At 39.1% G+C, this 15220-nt stretch overlaps 1 protein-coding gene across 1 annotated transcript in view; it reads right to left on the reverse strand.

Annotated features, from left to right (window-relative positions):
• Positions 1–15220, reverse strand: part of unc5da (unc-5 netrin receptor Da) — a 259004-nt gene that overhangs the window by 156174 nt on the left and 87610 nt on the right. The gene's annotated exons all lie outside the window — the stretch shown is intronic.

Below are 15220 nucleotides of genomic sequence, written 5' to 3' on the forward strand. Positions count from 1 at the left end.
TCAGTTTAAGTTGAAAAACCACATGTCACACATAAGCCCTTAGAAAGTGTGGACTCATCAAGTAAAGGAGAGAGCATTATTTTAAAAAGTTTTTACAGCCCCGTTCAGGCTTGAGAAAACTGCGGAGCTCTAGCTTTTTTATTTCAGTTTTCTTTTCAGTTGCCCAAAATAATAATCCCACGCCATCTCCAGATGGGGAGGTCTAACCTGCACCATGTGACAATAGTACTGCAAAAATGGGTTAAAACGTTTTTTTTTTTAGTTAATTTTTGTATCATTATTTGGTTTTAGAGAAAGAGTTTATTTTTATATGCATCTAATTTGTACTGGAGATTATATTTATGGATAGCAGTTGTTTATGATTGGCATGCACTACACTTTGTAGGTTAGTTAGGTTACTGTACAGTTGGTGATTTTATATTGTGCATAAGTATAGTTTTACAAGTGGTAGTGTTGGCAGTTTGTTTGGTAGTTTAATGGAATATGCATTAGTATTAGTAATTAGTCATTTGATCTTATACCTTGATCAAAGTGTTTATAGTCTATAATGCAATATTCAATAATAATAGCTGTAATCTTATATGATCAGGTGTTGTACAATTACACACAGTTTGATGAAATTTTCTAAAGTAGTTTACATGGCATTTTATAGCTTAATGAGGTCAGTGTCGAATGTGCAATGGCTTTGAACACACACTGTTGATGTGTGTGCCTCTCTCCTCCATCTGGCCACCACCTCTTAGCTGTCCTCCTTAATTAGCCCTCCAGAGAGCACACATATTCGGACAGTCGAATGTGTGCGCGGACAAGAGAGCAGAATAAATCCAGTTAAAAGTGCCAGAGTCTTGCCTCATTGTCTCTTCATGAATATAATTAAGGCTCTCTTCTGTTTCTCTTGTATTTAAGTGGTGTTTTTGTTGGCAGAGAAATGAGCCCTTGCTAAATTAATAACATAAATGCTCCAGCCGCGATGATCAAGTGTCCTATTAGAGTCGGGCTGTGTTTTTCATCCTGTTTCATATTTAATGAGTAATTTTCTCATTTCTTCATCGTTGATTGAAAGGCTCAGTGTAATCTTTCACGCAGTACTGTATAGCATTTTTTTTCCCCCACAATAGAAAACAGCGTTGTTAATTTCTTACCAAGCCATAGATAAATATGAACACGCAGGCCTGTTTTCTGTTATAAAAGTGAATGACTGCAGGGGTTAATACTGTAAGTGACTGGATGAATCACTCAAAGATAACAAAAATGCTTGTTTTTGATAACATATACAGTACTACTGTAGGAATATCAAAAGCATCAAATTCATGTCTCTTTTTATGTGTAATGCTGTAGTGGTTCACTGGATCCATATACACCTAATCATACTCCAAATTTATCGCACTGCCCCATCCACCCTAACATCTAGTTAACTTTATTTACATACAGTACTATGCAAACGTCTTGAGCCACCCCTCATTTCTTTATATTTTGCTTCCAAAGAGCCAGACTTTCTTGTATTTTTAATGCAGCCTTGAGAAATAGTTCTCCAGGCTTCCCGCAGGACTTTTTTTCAGCTCTTATTTTTAGCAAGGTCTCATTTCCAGCCCAATCCCTCTATATAACCAGTTTTAGAGAAATGTTTTCTGTTTGTTAAGCCACACAGTGGCCTGTGATTCAATCAAGCCTAAAATGAAAAATCTAACTTAATGCATGAACCACTGAGAAACAGGTGCAGATGGTGACAGATGGTCAGGCCAGTGATTAGTATACTGGTGATGCTGGATGCTGAGTGATTGGAACAGACGAGAGGGGAAATGAGGTTGCTAAAGAGGTTTTATACTCCAATTTTGATAGTATATCTTTAGGGACTTTGCAGACTGTCTCAGTAAAACGTTTGTTCCCATTTCTTTACTTTAATCTACACAATTAAATGTAATTGAATATGAAGGAATAAGGGGTGGCCCTATACTTTTGGACTTTTTGGAAAGTAACACTATATAAAGAATAATGTGACATATATTTTAAAAAAGTGATCGTTTGTGAGTTTGATTCTCAGGTGATGCTACAGCTTCCTGCAGCCTGGAGAGAGATGATTGGACAGGCTCTCCCAGAGGGAAGGGATAGGAGGCTCTCTGTGCTTTCACATCAATCGCGGCTTTTCTAACCACCACTTCTATCCAATCGCGGCATCTGTGAGCAAGTGGAAGGAGCGGATAGCGCTGTCCTCTGAGTGTGTAACGCCGCTCCCAACGTGGCATGAGTGAGCATTTTAAAAAGATTCAAAATTCAGGTGGCTGGCATCAAGTGGTTGGGAGGAAACATCTGACAGGCAGTAGTAGCCTTCATGGGGGGAGTGACCTAATGACAACAAAACTAGAAGGAAAATCAAGGGAAAAAAGTTATGGGCCACTTTACAGACACAAACTTTAATGTATTTTGTATGTATATATTCCAGTGCATGAATAAGAGCACTAGAATAAATCTAATTCTCTCTTTACATCTCTTTTTCTCTCTTGTTACCTGTGCCTGATTGCGCTCAGCCAGTCACTGCTTACAAGTCCTGAAGGAGCTACCGTCACAGAAATTGTGGCTCTGATTGACCACTAGACCTGGACATTTTACAAAAGGGTCTGATTTGCTATTCATTCATCTGTCTTGGCCCCTTTGTAATCACTGCCCCTTTTGTTGCTCATTTGTCCTGTCCTTTTACCATTATCATATGCCCCACACAACACACCCAACCACAACCACAAATGTGTCCTCATTAAGTGTGCATACACCCTGTACGTGCCCCAAACCAAGCACCTATTAACGAGAATACGTTTTATATTTAACCATAAAAAGTGCATTCAAACTGAAAATGCATTTAGTTCTAATACAATTTTGCAGTGCATTATAGACCAAAGAATTCCAAAAAATAGTGCAGTATGTTCTGTACAGAACAAGATTTGTGACCTGGACACAGCATATCAAACTTTTTACACTTTCTTTTTCTTGTAAGGTTTAATTCCTGCTCACGCGCACAGCACAGACACGTCTAATTCGATCGTTCCCTCTGTCATTTTGTCTTCTGAAATGTGCACCAAATAAACAGTTTTTTTTTTCTTTGCTTGATAAAATGATTTTAATTTGCAAAATCAAATAAGCTCAAATTTGCAGAAAGGATATTGAACAGCTGTTAAACCACATTTACTTATTTACTCACTAAGCTAATCAAATAAGAGATCAATGATTTAAAAAAAAAAACATTTATTTAATCGGTTTGAAATGATTGAAGGACACATAAATTCATTTCATTTAAACAAAACAACAAACAAAACCAAGAAACAAAGAATGCAATACTAATGCAAAAACTCCTAGGACTCCCTCACTCACTTGCTCATTGTCTATCCCGCTTTATCCTGTATACAGGGTTGCAGAAGACAGGAGGGCATGAGGCAGGGTATACCCTAAACAGGGTGCCAATCCATTAACCAAAATCCATAAACAAAAATTCACATGCTCATTCTGCGGGCAATTTTGTCTTACGGCCAATTAGTTTAATCTGCATGCCTTTGGACTGTGGGTGGAAACTGAAGTACCCAGAGGAAACCCACCAAGCATGGGGAGAACATACATCACACAAACACGTGGCGAGAATCAAATCCGGACCCTGAAGGTGCAAGGCGACACAGCTAACCACTATGTGCCGCCTAGGACTTCCTTTAACAATTTGGTGTTGCTGTTTAACAAAAATTATGTTTTCCTAATACATATATTTTGGTCACTGATGACATAATCAACACACTGCGCATCACACAGTTGTTGCGGATTTGTTTTCTGCACATGCGTTATGCAAATCTACCATTCGAGCACATGCCAAACATGCACACTTGGACTGAGATCTGGTAACAAATATAGGATAAATGTATTTAACAGGTTCAAGAAAAAATGCTTGAACCATGCTTTTATGTTGTTTATGCCAAATTGAGACTCGTCAGACCAGGCAATCTTCAGTTCCCTTTCAAAGGCTACACTCGATGCTGCGTGAAAACGCTATGGGAACATCTTTCTTTGTTGCCAGTTGTGAAGCATGTGTGTGTCAAACAAGCCAAACCTTGGCATATATAACCTCGGTCAGGTAATGCCATCTGATGAAGCGCACCTGCAGGTTATAAATAGTAGTGAACCTGAACATTTCTCAGATCTTTTTGTCTTAAGGACTTATTTTGTTCGCGTGTGTGTGTGTGTGCAAGCAAAACAAAGGGTGTTTGACTCACCTGATAAGATGGCTAAGTTTCAAACGAGATTTTATGTTTTATGTTCCAAAGATTTTTGGATGTTTATGTTACGAGTTTTTATGTTTTATATTCCAAATGTGAGTTTATGTTCCTCCGTGTGATAGAATCCTATCGGAGGGCGGTCTCCATACTTTTTGTTTTCAGTGTTTGGGTGAAGCTCTTGAAGCCCAAGGAGAGCGTGAGCACTGTGACCTCCTTCCGATAAATGTGCTTCGCACACGGCTCGCTTTCTTTAAAGAGAAATCACGAGTCGCAGTGCATTCCTGGGGCTCACATGCGGATCTGGAAGAGGCGCAAGAGACGGAGTCTCCCCTCCTTTCTCTCGCTCTCTCTCCCAATCGGTAGGTTTCTCCGTTCGCCCGCACATTGACTGGCCGCAGGAGCAAGCTTTTCTCAAACGCTCTAAATTAGAAGACAGGTTTCTGTGGTCGGGGGGCGGAGCCCCAACGACGCTTTCTCCCTTTTTTTAGCGACCTCTACTGCGAGTTAACTCACTCCTGAAGCAAGCCTTATTCTTCCCTTATTTTCGTGCCATCGACTTATTCGATTTATTCGAATATCGTTGATGCGGAAGCGCGGGGTTATACGATGATGCCTCAGATAGAAGAGACGCTTGCGGACTATCTCTCTCCTGGGACATCATCTTCCCTGAAAAAGCCAACACTTTCCTCCAAGCCATGTAGACTTTCATCTGCCTTGTTGGGAAAAGTATTTTAGGCAGTAGGTCAGGCTGGTGCTTCTTTGCACACCATGGCAGTCTTGCAGGCATACCAGACTGATCTGCTAAAAGATCTAAGCACTGGCGGCGCTGTGGATGATACAGCGCTTTTAGAATTACGCCGATCCACATACCTGTCTCTCAGACCGTTCTATGGCTTCTCTGGTTTCTGCGGAGAGACACCTGTGGCTAAAAAAGGATAAGGATCGTGCGTTCCTCCTTGATGCCCCCATCTCGCCCTCTGGCCTAGTTGGCGACACTGTTAATTCCGTCACCACCAGATTTAGGGAGGTAAAATTATACAAACAGGCCTTTGGAAAATTTCTTTCCCGCCGTGCTCATGAATCGGGACTCTCGGCCACGCAGTCTCGACCTGGTCCGACTCTCGCCAAACGAGAGGTGCAGAAAGAGAGCGTTAGCAGCCGCACACCCCCTTCTAAAGACTGGGGTACGGCTCGCCGCCCTTCACAAGCCCCCCTGGCACCCTCAGAAGGTCGGTGTTCATGCTCCGCCACCACTGGTGTTTCGGGCAACACCGGTCTCCAACATGAGGTTAGCTTTTCGGTCATCTCCTGCCGTAGTCCAGGATGCCAAACTTATAACCCCTCCCCCGTCTATCCAAAGTGCTAGAACCCGTGCCCCTTTTGGAGAAACTGACAGCGTGAAAGCTACAAGAGTGGTGCTCTGTGTGGTCTTCTACTGTTGTAGCCCATCTGCTTCCAGGTTCAAAATGTTGTGTGTTTAAAGATGCACTTTGGCATACTTCGGTTGTAACAAGACAGTATTTGAGATACTTTAGCTGCAATCTGACCATTGTCCTCTGACCTCAGGCATCAACAAGGCATTTTCACCCAGAGGATTGAAGCTTACTTGATATTTTATCATTTTCAGATCATCCTTTGTAAACCCTAGAGATAATTGTGTGTAAAGGTCCCAGTAGATCTGTAGTTTTGGAATACTCAGACCAGCTGGTTTGAACACCAACAGCCATGCCACGTACAAAGTCATTAAAATCGCCTTTCCTTCCTATTCTGATGTTCGAATTGAAATCATCTTGACCATGTCTACATGCCTAAATGCATTGATTTGTTGCACTGTGACTGGCTAATTAGATATTTGCGTTAACAAGCAGCTGAACAGGTGTACCTAATGAAGCAGCCAGTGAGAGTATATGAAGTATCCACCTTGCACATCTGTGTGAATGTGCTGTTACTTACAGGCAGAACTACTGTCAGAGCTGTGCTTTCATGAAAAATTAATCCACATCATTACATTCATGAATTCAGTAGCGCTGTGGTATGGTCTATGCAAATGTACAGTATCTATGGGGGCTCGGTGGTGGAACGGGTACTGTTCTGCTTCATACATTAGCTTCTATGGGTTGTTCTTTGGTTGGGTTATTGTCCAAGTATATTTTTTGCAGGTTTACTTCTGTATCTTTTTTCTATTAAAATCTATTTAGACATGTTATGGATGATTCTTAACTTTAACACCAGCCAGGGCTATCAGCGCCACTAGAAGATGCCTGTCATACCAGGGGCTTTTTTACCAGCTGCACATGTGAGGTCCCAGTCACGGTCATGGTTATGAGGTTACGACTTTATTTCCACACACACGCACACAAATTATTATTTTCTAGTTTAAGAAGTGTATTGTGCATACAAAAATTTGTTTTATGTCAAACAGTAAATCACAATTTTACGGGAGGGAAATTGTCATTCCTGTCTGGTCCTAAGTTCAATTACAGAGATAATGTGCTTTTCTAGTTATGGCTATGGTTATGAGCTGATTTTGGGCTGGTACTTGCTGCGTTTTGTAATAAATCTCTCTGCATTTACATCAGCCACGTCTCTTTATTACAAATACTGACTTTTAGATGACATGGCTCTGTGGGAACAGGGTCTTAATGAATTTCTGTCATCTACTTGATCTACATCAATCGATTAATGAACCAACGTGAGTACATTCTTCACTCAAAGTATTATTGACCTTCTCTCGGTGGCTGATAAGTCAAGGATACAATAAGTGGTGTTATACATCCGGGGATGAGTGACCATGTAATTGTTTTTTATAGCTGAAAAATCATGAATGATGTCCTTAATTGCTATAGCACTACTGAAATATTTGAATCTCAAATCAGGAGACCAGCCAAAAGACAGGTTGTGGAGATGTATACGGAGAACTCTTCAGGGACAAGATTACAATAAGACAGGCCAAACAAGATAAGAGGGCACTTTCTTAGTTCTTCTTCACACAACAAGATCAAGACCATATTCTGAGTGTCACAGAGTTATAATGTATCACAGAGTTATAATGTGCAAGTCATCTTGATCATATTGATTTTGGCTAAATGAAAATGAGCAAGAAGGACAAGCAAAATCCAATAAACAAGGAAAACATCCGACGCAGGTATTTCATTGTATTGATGTGTTATGAGAAAACTCTTAATTACATACAGTAAATGATCACCATGTGTGAGCTACACAGCACACATGTTATGCCTTCCAACCCAAATCACTACAAGCTGCTTTTTATTTGTGTCGTAAATAATTCCCACCCGCAGTGCATTATGATTAATGCACCCCGTCCATCAGCCACGGAGAATAACACTTGATGTCCTGCGGACTAGCAAGGTGACTTTTTACGAGCTTCGGTGTTAACATTGTTTAAAACGGCCAACTGGGCATGATCTTCCAACGAAACATTTATCTTAGATCTTCTGACTTTCAACTGATGCTCTCAGAAATAAAAAAAAACTCTGTTGGATAAATTCATTTTCTTCGGCATCCATCCCTCCAAACCCACCTATCCTGTATACCAGAACTGTGGTTGGGAATCTGAAGGCCAATAATAAAATTTTAAGCACCAGAGCAGGACAGCGCTGCAGAAGATAGCAGAACAGGCAAAAAGAAAAAATAAGCAAGGTTTGGCATTCACATCAGTCCAGAATATCAACACATCTACTGCTTAAAATTCTGTGATGATTATGGTAAGTTTAAACTCATACTGTATGTATAAGGATGCAAAGATGAGCAGTCTAAAGCTTTAGAAACTGAAATAGAGGTCAATATTCATTTTGGCAGAAGCTGCTTAGCTGTCTGACTCACAGCAACTCTCTCAGCAGTTGAGCTTCTTTGAAAGAGCAAACACTATAGTAATTATTTGTAAGCCATAAATTAAATTTGTCTGGTCATTACATTTTTTTTTTTTTTAAGTGATAGGGTTATGGCATGGGATGTGTTTTTTTTTGATATTGTACCTACTGGTGGCTAAAGGGTTTAAGGTGGGGTTACAGTAGCATACTGTTTAGCACTATTAGCTCACACAAGGCTGGAGGTTCTAATCTCGCCTCTGTCCAGCGTAAGTAGAGTTCGCATGTTCTCCCTGTGCTTGGTCAGTTTTCTATTTAGGGTGTAGCCCGCCTTGTACCCTAGGATAGGCTTCAGGACTCTAAATAGAATAAGCAGTACAGCTAATGGATGGTTGGAGGTTTTTATTAATGTGTGTAAAATAGGGTATCATGAAGTTTCCAGATTAGCTCTGTTTACAAGCTCTTTTTTTTTTTTTTTTTTACCATATCTTCCCTTACATGCCTTAAAACCTAGCAGTAGGATTCGCTATTGACATCTGGCCCCTGGGGACAAATTCTCGATGCACAATGCTGGAAATGTCGAAAAAAGACAATGAGAATGCACTTGGTCAAGCTGCAGACTTACCTTGCCTTTTTTGGTCGTAGAGATAATGAGCTCTGACTGTTTACAGGGTCACTCAGGGTCATATCCATATTCTCATGTTTTATCACTGGTAACAATCCTCAACATAAAAGGACGAATCATCCATGGCACACTGACTTTGACGCGGTGTTACTTCTGCTCCTGGGTTGGCAACGTGGTGATGAACTTGGCAGCAGCACGGTGCATGTTCAAATCACATATGAGGATTGCTTGGACTGTTCTGTACAACACCAACAAATGCAGTGGATAGTGTTGTGTGACCTTGTTGAAGGTCTTCCTGATCTCTTGTTGTCTTCCAGTGATGTTCTTTTGCTCTTGAAGTGTGTGTGCCACTCAAAACACCTCAAATGACTTATAGCAGCATTGCTGTAAATTTGCTAAATCATGTCAAACTTCACTTTGGCAGATTTGACAGGCTACTCTGTAAACGGCTTCTATTTGTTAAAGTCAGCTAATAAACCTGAAACCTGACTCAAATTGTAAAAGTGTGTTAGAATGGGGGATCATTTTCACACAAAACCTGGCCACCACATTGTGCACCATAATCATAGGTGGTCATGTTATCTTCTGTTGTATATGCTTTATTGCTCCGACGTGTTTGGAGACACAAAGAATACAAACTGCCGCTACAGGTTTGGAAGCATAAAATTGTATAGAATGCCTTTGTATACTGTTGCATTACAAATCCCCTTCAGTGGAATGGAGAAGTCTAAATATCACAGTGCACAAAAAACACTGTCTACAGACACAAGTGTGTACAGTTTGCCAAGGTTGGGTGACCTGCAGAGATACCTTACTTCAATCCTACTGAATACCTTTTGGATGAACTGGAACACTGGCTGCACACCGAGCCTCCTCAGCCAACATCAGTGCATGATCTTACTAATACTCTTGTGGGTGAACGAACAAATCCACATAACGGCACTCCAAAATCTAGCTCAGAGACCTCCCAGTAGAGTGAGGATTGATTAATGTATAAGCAAAGAAGGTGCAAGTTCTGAAGTGGGATGTTTCTATAGAATATCTAAGCTCGGTCAACCAAAAATATAATAGAAATTACTTTAACAAGGTTAATAAGGTTGTGAGTTTAAGGTATTGTTAATAATAATACTAATAAGACTACTACTACTACTAATACTTATAATAATAATAATTTTATCTTGTATACAGGGGTGCACACATACCTGAGGCGGACCCGATCCCGGACCCTGGGGGGTGTACTAATGGCAATACTAACCACTAAGCCACCATGCTATCATAATAATAATAATACATTTTTTATCATTATTATATTTTCTGATTATTTCTGAGACATTCAGTATTATATACAGTGCTTAAATCAGTATCCTTTATTTCTCTCTCATCAATAACCTTTACTTTACAGCTTACAGACTGACAGCAAAAGTCTATTAACCTAGTAGATTAATTAGTTACCATAAAAAGTGGTGGATTTATTTTAATATTTTAATCACTGCTGGACACCTATGACAGGATTCAATTTCATGCCAACTCAGGTGAGGTCAAATCGATTAAAATCCTAGATTTAACGGTCATAGAAAGACAGATCATAAAAAAAGGGAAGAGATTAATAAGTACTTTACACGGGCTATAGGTCTTTTAAAAAAGTCTTTTTATTGTTCCCACATATGAAATATTTTCTGTAGTGGTTATTGCCACTCGCTTAACAAGATTTTCATGATCCAAACTAGAGGTTCACTAATAAAAACTGTTTTTACGTCATTCTTTTATAGAAAGCTCACCATGGTTTACTCAGCTACTGCTTACAATTTATGTAACAGTGTTGTAAAGTGAGAATAAGGGTAGATGTTTAGGTAAGGGTTTTGGAAATATGATAAAATCTACTGTTTGATACCGGATTATTTGTACTACAGTATTTGTTATTGTTATTCATATTCTCAATAGAAATGTGTCAACAGTAAGCTAAACATAAAAGACAATGATAAGGGAACTTCATCTTAAAAAAAGGATCCTTTTAAAAATGTATACCCTGTCTGACTAAAAATAAGGTACTGTTTTTATCTAGCTAAAAAAAACCTGTAAGAAGATCGTTAAAATTACAGGAATTTGGTAAGGAATTATCCAGCACATTATTAAAAGCTGAAAGATTGGTAATGAACAATCAAATTCACAGAAAAAAAAAAAATGTGATCACAGATTAGTTAAACGTGCTGTGACGTTGCTTTAAAAACAATCAAAGCTGTTTAATAGTAAAAGTAAGAGCATCTCCATACGCACACAATGGAATGAGAACTCACAGGATTGGGACTAAACAGCTGTGTGGCCATTAGAAAACCGCTTTAAGGATTGACTTTAAAGCAAAAGAAAAAAAGTTATGTAGTCGGATGAATCCGGATTGACCCCATCCTAGAGCTATGGGTGCATCAAGGTAATAAGAGAAACCCACGAAATGATACAACCATCATACAGAATGGCAAATGTACAGTACAAGCCTTTGGAAGCAGTGTGATGACCTGGGATTGCACTTGGTCAGGTCTAGCCTCAGCAATGTCCAAGTATAAGGCCATAAATTGGCCACAACGGTGTGTGTCATAATTAAAGATAAATATGTTTTAAAGAAAAATACTAAAGAAAATCTAAGAGGCTGGTGTGACAAATCACTTAAAGTGAATTATTTTTAAAATGTAAAACCAACAACAGCAGTACCAGACAGGACTGTAGGTAAAAATAGACAAAACGGTAAAGTGCTCTTCCTAGCCGAGACTATATATTCATGTATTCAGGTCACTCATCCCTGACAGTCAGTTAAGTGAATAAACTTGGTGGAAACGTCCACATGCATTGGGGGCTAATTTATATGAGCCCGCTTTCCTGACACATCCATTACACATCATCAACTGTTAATGACAATCAAATATAAAACTGTTGGATAAAACATGAATAAGATAGATTCATTTTAATTCAATGATTTTTCAAATTGCCTTTGAAGGAGAAACTTGAAGTAAATGAACTAAGCATGCAAATTTCATGATGGGACAAATGACAAGACAGGCAGTTTTTAGTTTGAACAACAGAGCAGGCTAACAGCAAGTCTTACCTACCTTTTTTTTTTTTGCTTCCCATGCTTGCTGTTTGTCAATATATACCAGATGCTGGATTATTCACAAATGGTAAGTTTTGTTATAGACGCAGCACTCTTTCATTCTTTCGGTATGTGTTGCTACAGTAGATGTGGATCTGATATGATCTGGAATAGTAATCCTGTGTTCCCTGTGTCACTGAATTTGCTGAGTGCCATAAATATGTGCAGATTCAGTAGTTCTGCTGTGCAGCTGAGTGTACCGTTTGTGATCGGTTGCATGCCAGAGAATGCATTTCTTCTTGTCATGTCTGTGAGCCAGTTTGATTTGAAGGAAGAAAGAGACACAGGCCTATATTTGACACAGGCTGCCCAAATTTTCCTATACCCATTTTAGAATGCAGGTATGTGCAGTAGGGGTTTTTGTGTAACCAACTTTGCTTTTCCAGTACTTTGTCAGATTTTAAAATATGCTTTTGGTAATTAATTATGATCTGAAATGTGTATCTGCTTCCTTATACAGTTGAGTGCACAAGTTTGCAAAATTATGTAACCTGCAATACATTTAGAGCCTAATTTAACACACAGACAGACAGAATATTTTTTTCTGCACTAGAAACCAGTTTTAATGCGCCCCAGTCTTGAGTCTGCTTGTGAATGATGCTATAAGATTGGGACACCTTTCTTTTGGAAGTTTCCTTCATTTATCTTTGCAAAATTGGTAAAGCATAACCAGGATGGATTGGCAGCGTCAGTGCACAGTCATTTTCAGGTCTCTCAAGAGATGCTATTTTGGGTTCAAACTGTGGCTGGGCCACTCCAGGACTTTCACAGAGTTCTAAAGTTACTTGTGTGTTTTATTGGCAGTGTGCTACAGGTTATTGTCTTGTTAAATTTTAACTTTTAAATCTAAATCCATTTTTCACACTATACTGACCAGTTCCAGTCACTGAAAAACATACCCACAAGCATGATGCTGCCACCACCATGTTTCACTGTAGGGATGGTTTTAATAAGTTAATGCACAGTGCCTGATTTCCTCTACACATTACTGGAAAATTGTTTTATTAGGCAGCACGATTTTGTTTCCCAGCCTCTCAGCAGGCTGTCATGTGTGTTTTTTATTCAGGAATGGCTTCGGCTGGCTGTTGTACCGTATTGGCCTGATTGGCGGAGTGCTGCAGTGACGGTTGTTCTTTTGTAAGGCTTTTCGAATCCATCTCCTGCTTGGATTTACTTCACAGTGCCCCTTGGAATCTTGCTTACTTCTCTGACTCAGATTACTCAGGTTGGCTGGATGGCTAAATCTGGAGGACTGTTTGGCTGTTTCAAATCTCTTTTATTTAAAAATGATGGAGGCTACCCAGCTCTTGGGCACATTCAATTCTGCAGAAAATGTATCTTTTCCAGATGTTTGTCTTGACTCAGTCATATTTTGCATATCAAGGTAATTCTTTCAACCGCATGACTTGCACAATCTACTCTGAGGCTTTATATAGATAGGTTTGCGTATTCCCTAAGTATATCCAATGTATTAAATTAGGCATATGCAGACTTCATTCAAGTAGTAAAAACATCTTAAGGACCAGTGATAGGATGGGATGCACAACAGCACTACTGCAATAGCCACAACAAAGGATGTAAATATATCTTTAGTCTAAAGTACTTATTTTTTTATAATAATTAAAAAAAACTACTAAACGCCTGTATTTATTTAAAAAAAAAAATTGCATGCCTCCTATTCATATCTGTAGTTATATCTGTTTAGAACATATTATCTGTTAGGTCTTTATAATATTTTATGCACCATGCATGAAACACAAGGCAACGTATGCTTCTCTCTCGCATATGTAAGCTTTGCACCAAAAGTGGGAAAGCACTGTGAAGAAGGAAGAAGGAATTGCAAACGCAGGTGTAAATTGGCTTCAGGCATGCTGCTGTATAATGTAAGACTATTTTGGTACCGTGATGTTGAGCAGGTGGTGCTGCTTTTGTCACACTGATCTGGCAATCCTGGTTATAGCGCATATACAGTATGTTGGAAATGCATAAATCAAGGCATACTACACACGCCATACACATACTGTATGCTGACTTTTTTTTTACTTTGCCGACTACAGTTTGTACAAAGCATTATAATTTTATTTTAATATTAGAAAAGTTCACCTCTCAGTACAGTTGTGAATACTGACATTTGTCTTTAGTTCCAACCCTTTATGCCATTTTACATTGCTTTTTGTACTTCAAAACATATTTAATGAACTTTGTAAAAATGCAGCTTGTGTGTTGAAATATAGCATTAATCAACTGAATTTTAGGGTCTGACTGTATTGAGTAATTTTTTTAAATCTTCTTTTCAAATCTTCTAGATTTGCAGACTTGCAAAACTATGTATTTAATTTTACAGAGATTTAATAGTTGCCAGATTCATAACTACTGTATAAGAAATGACAATTAACAAGACTAATATGCTTTTAAATCAAAAACATTAAAGTCGATTCTGCATTAGACACTAAAATGAATAACTGGAAGAACCTGCATGCACATCCAGTACTGTATATTTACTCCCTTTGGCTCAGTACTAGGTAGGCGACCTTTTACTGCAATATTAGCTTTAAATTCCTGTTGTAAATTCCCACCAGTTTTGCACACTGTTTTTTGCCATTTAATTTGGCAGATTTGTTCCAAGTTGGTTGGATGTTGTTTGTTCACTGCAATTTTCAACCAGCACCAGTTTCTCAGTGGAATCAAGATCTGGACTTTGACTTGACCACTGTAGAGCATTCAGCTTTTTGTTTTTTAACCACTCCTGTTGCTTTGGCCTTGTGCTTTGCTGTTGAAAAGGTGAAGTATCCCCCAGCAGACTAAAGCAAGTTTTTTTTTTTTTTTTTTTTTCGTAATATGTGGTATTTTTCACCATCCACTCCCTTCAAACTGAAAAAGATGCACAGTTTTAAAGAAGAAAAAAAATCTTAACCTAGTCCTCACATACAGTACATAGACACTTTGTATGTATGTATTTTAAACACATTTTAATTTTTATTGTTCTCTATGTGCTTTGGCCTTTCATCCACATGCAAACTGCATTTCACTGAAATCTGATCCTGATATGATCAGATTAAGAATTTTAAGGTCAGATACTTTGAGCGTGCATTTGGTGGCTGCATCAAGTCTTCCTGATTTGCGGATGTGCAAAAGTATTTATTTACAGAGAGATTTAAAAGTCATCAGAAAAAAATGAAAAAGCTGAATGGTTGGGGGCAGTGGTAGCTCAAAGGGTTAAGGCACTGCGTTACTGATTAGAAGATCGGCGGTTCGATCCCCAGCTTCACCAGGTTGCCACTGTTGGGCCCTTGAGCAAGGTCCTTAACCCTAACTGCTCCAGGGGCGCCGTATCATGGCTGACCCTGCGCTCTGACCCCAGTTATGCTGGGATATGCGAAGA

Source organism: Clarias gariepinus, chromosome 19 (assembly GCF_024256425.1).
Source record: "Clarias gariepinus isolate MV-2021 ecotype Netherlands chromosome 19, CGAR_prim_01v2, whole genome shotgun sequence".
Taxonomy (NCBI): domain Eukaryota; kingdom Metazoa; phylum Chordata; class Actinopteri; order Siluriformes; family Clariidae; genus Clarias; species Clarias gariepinus.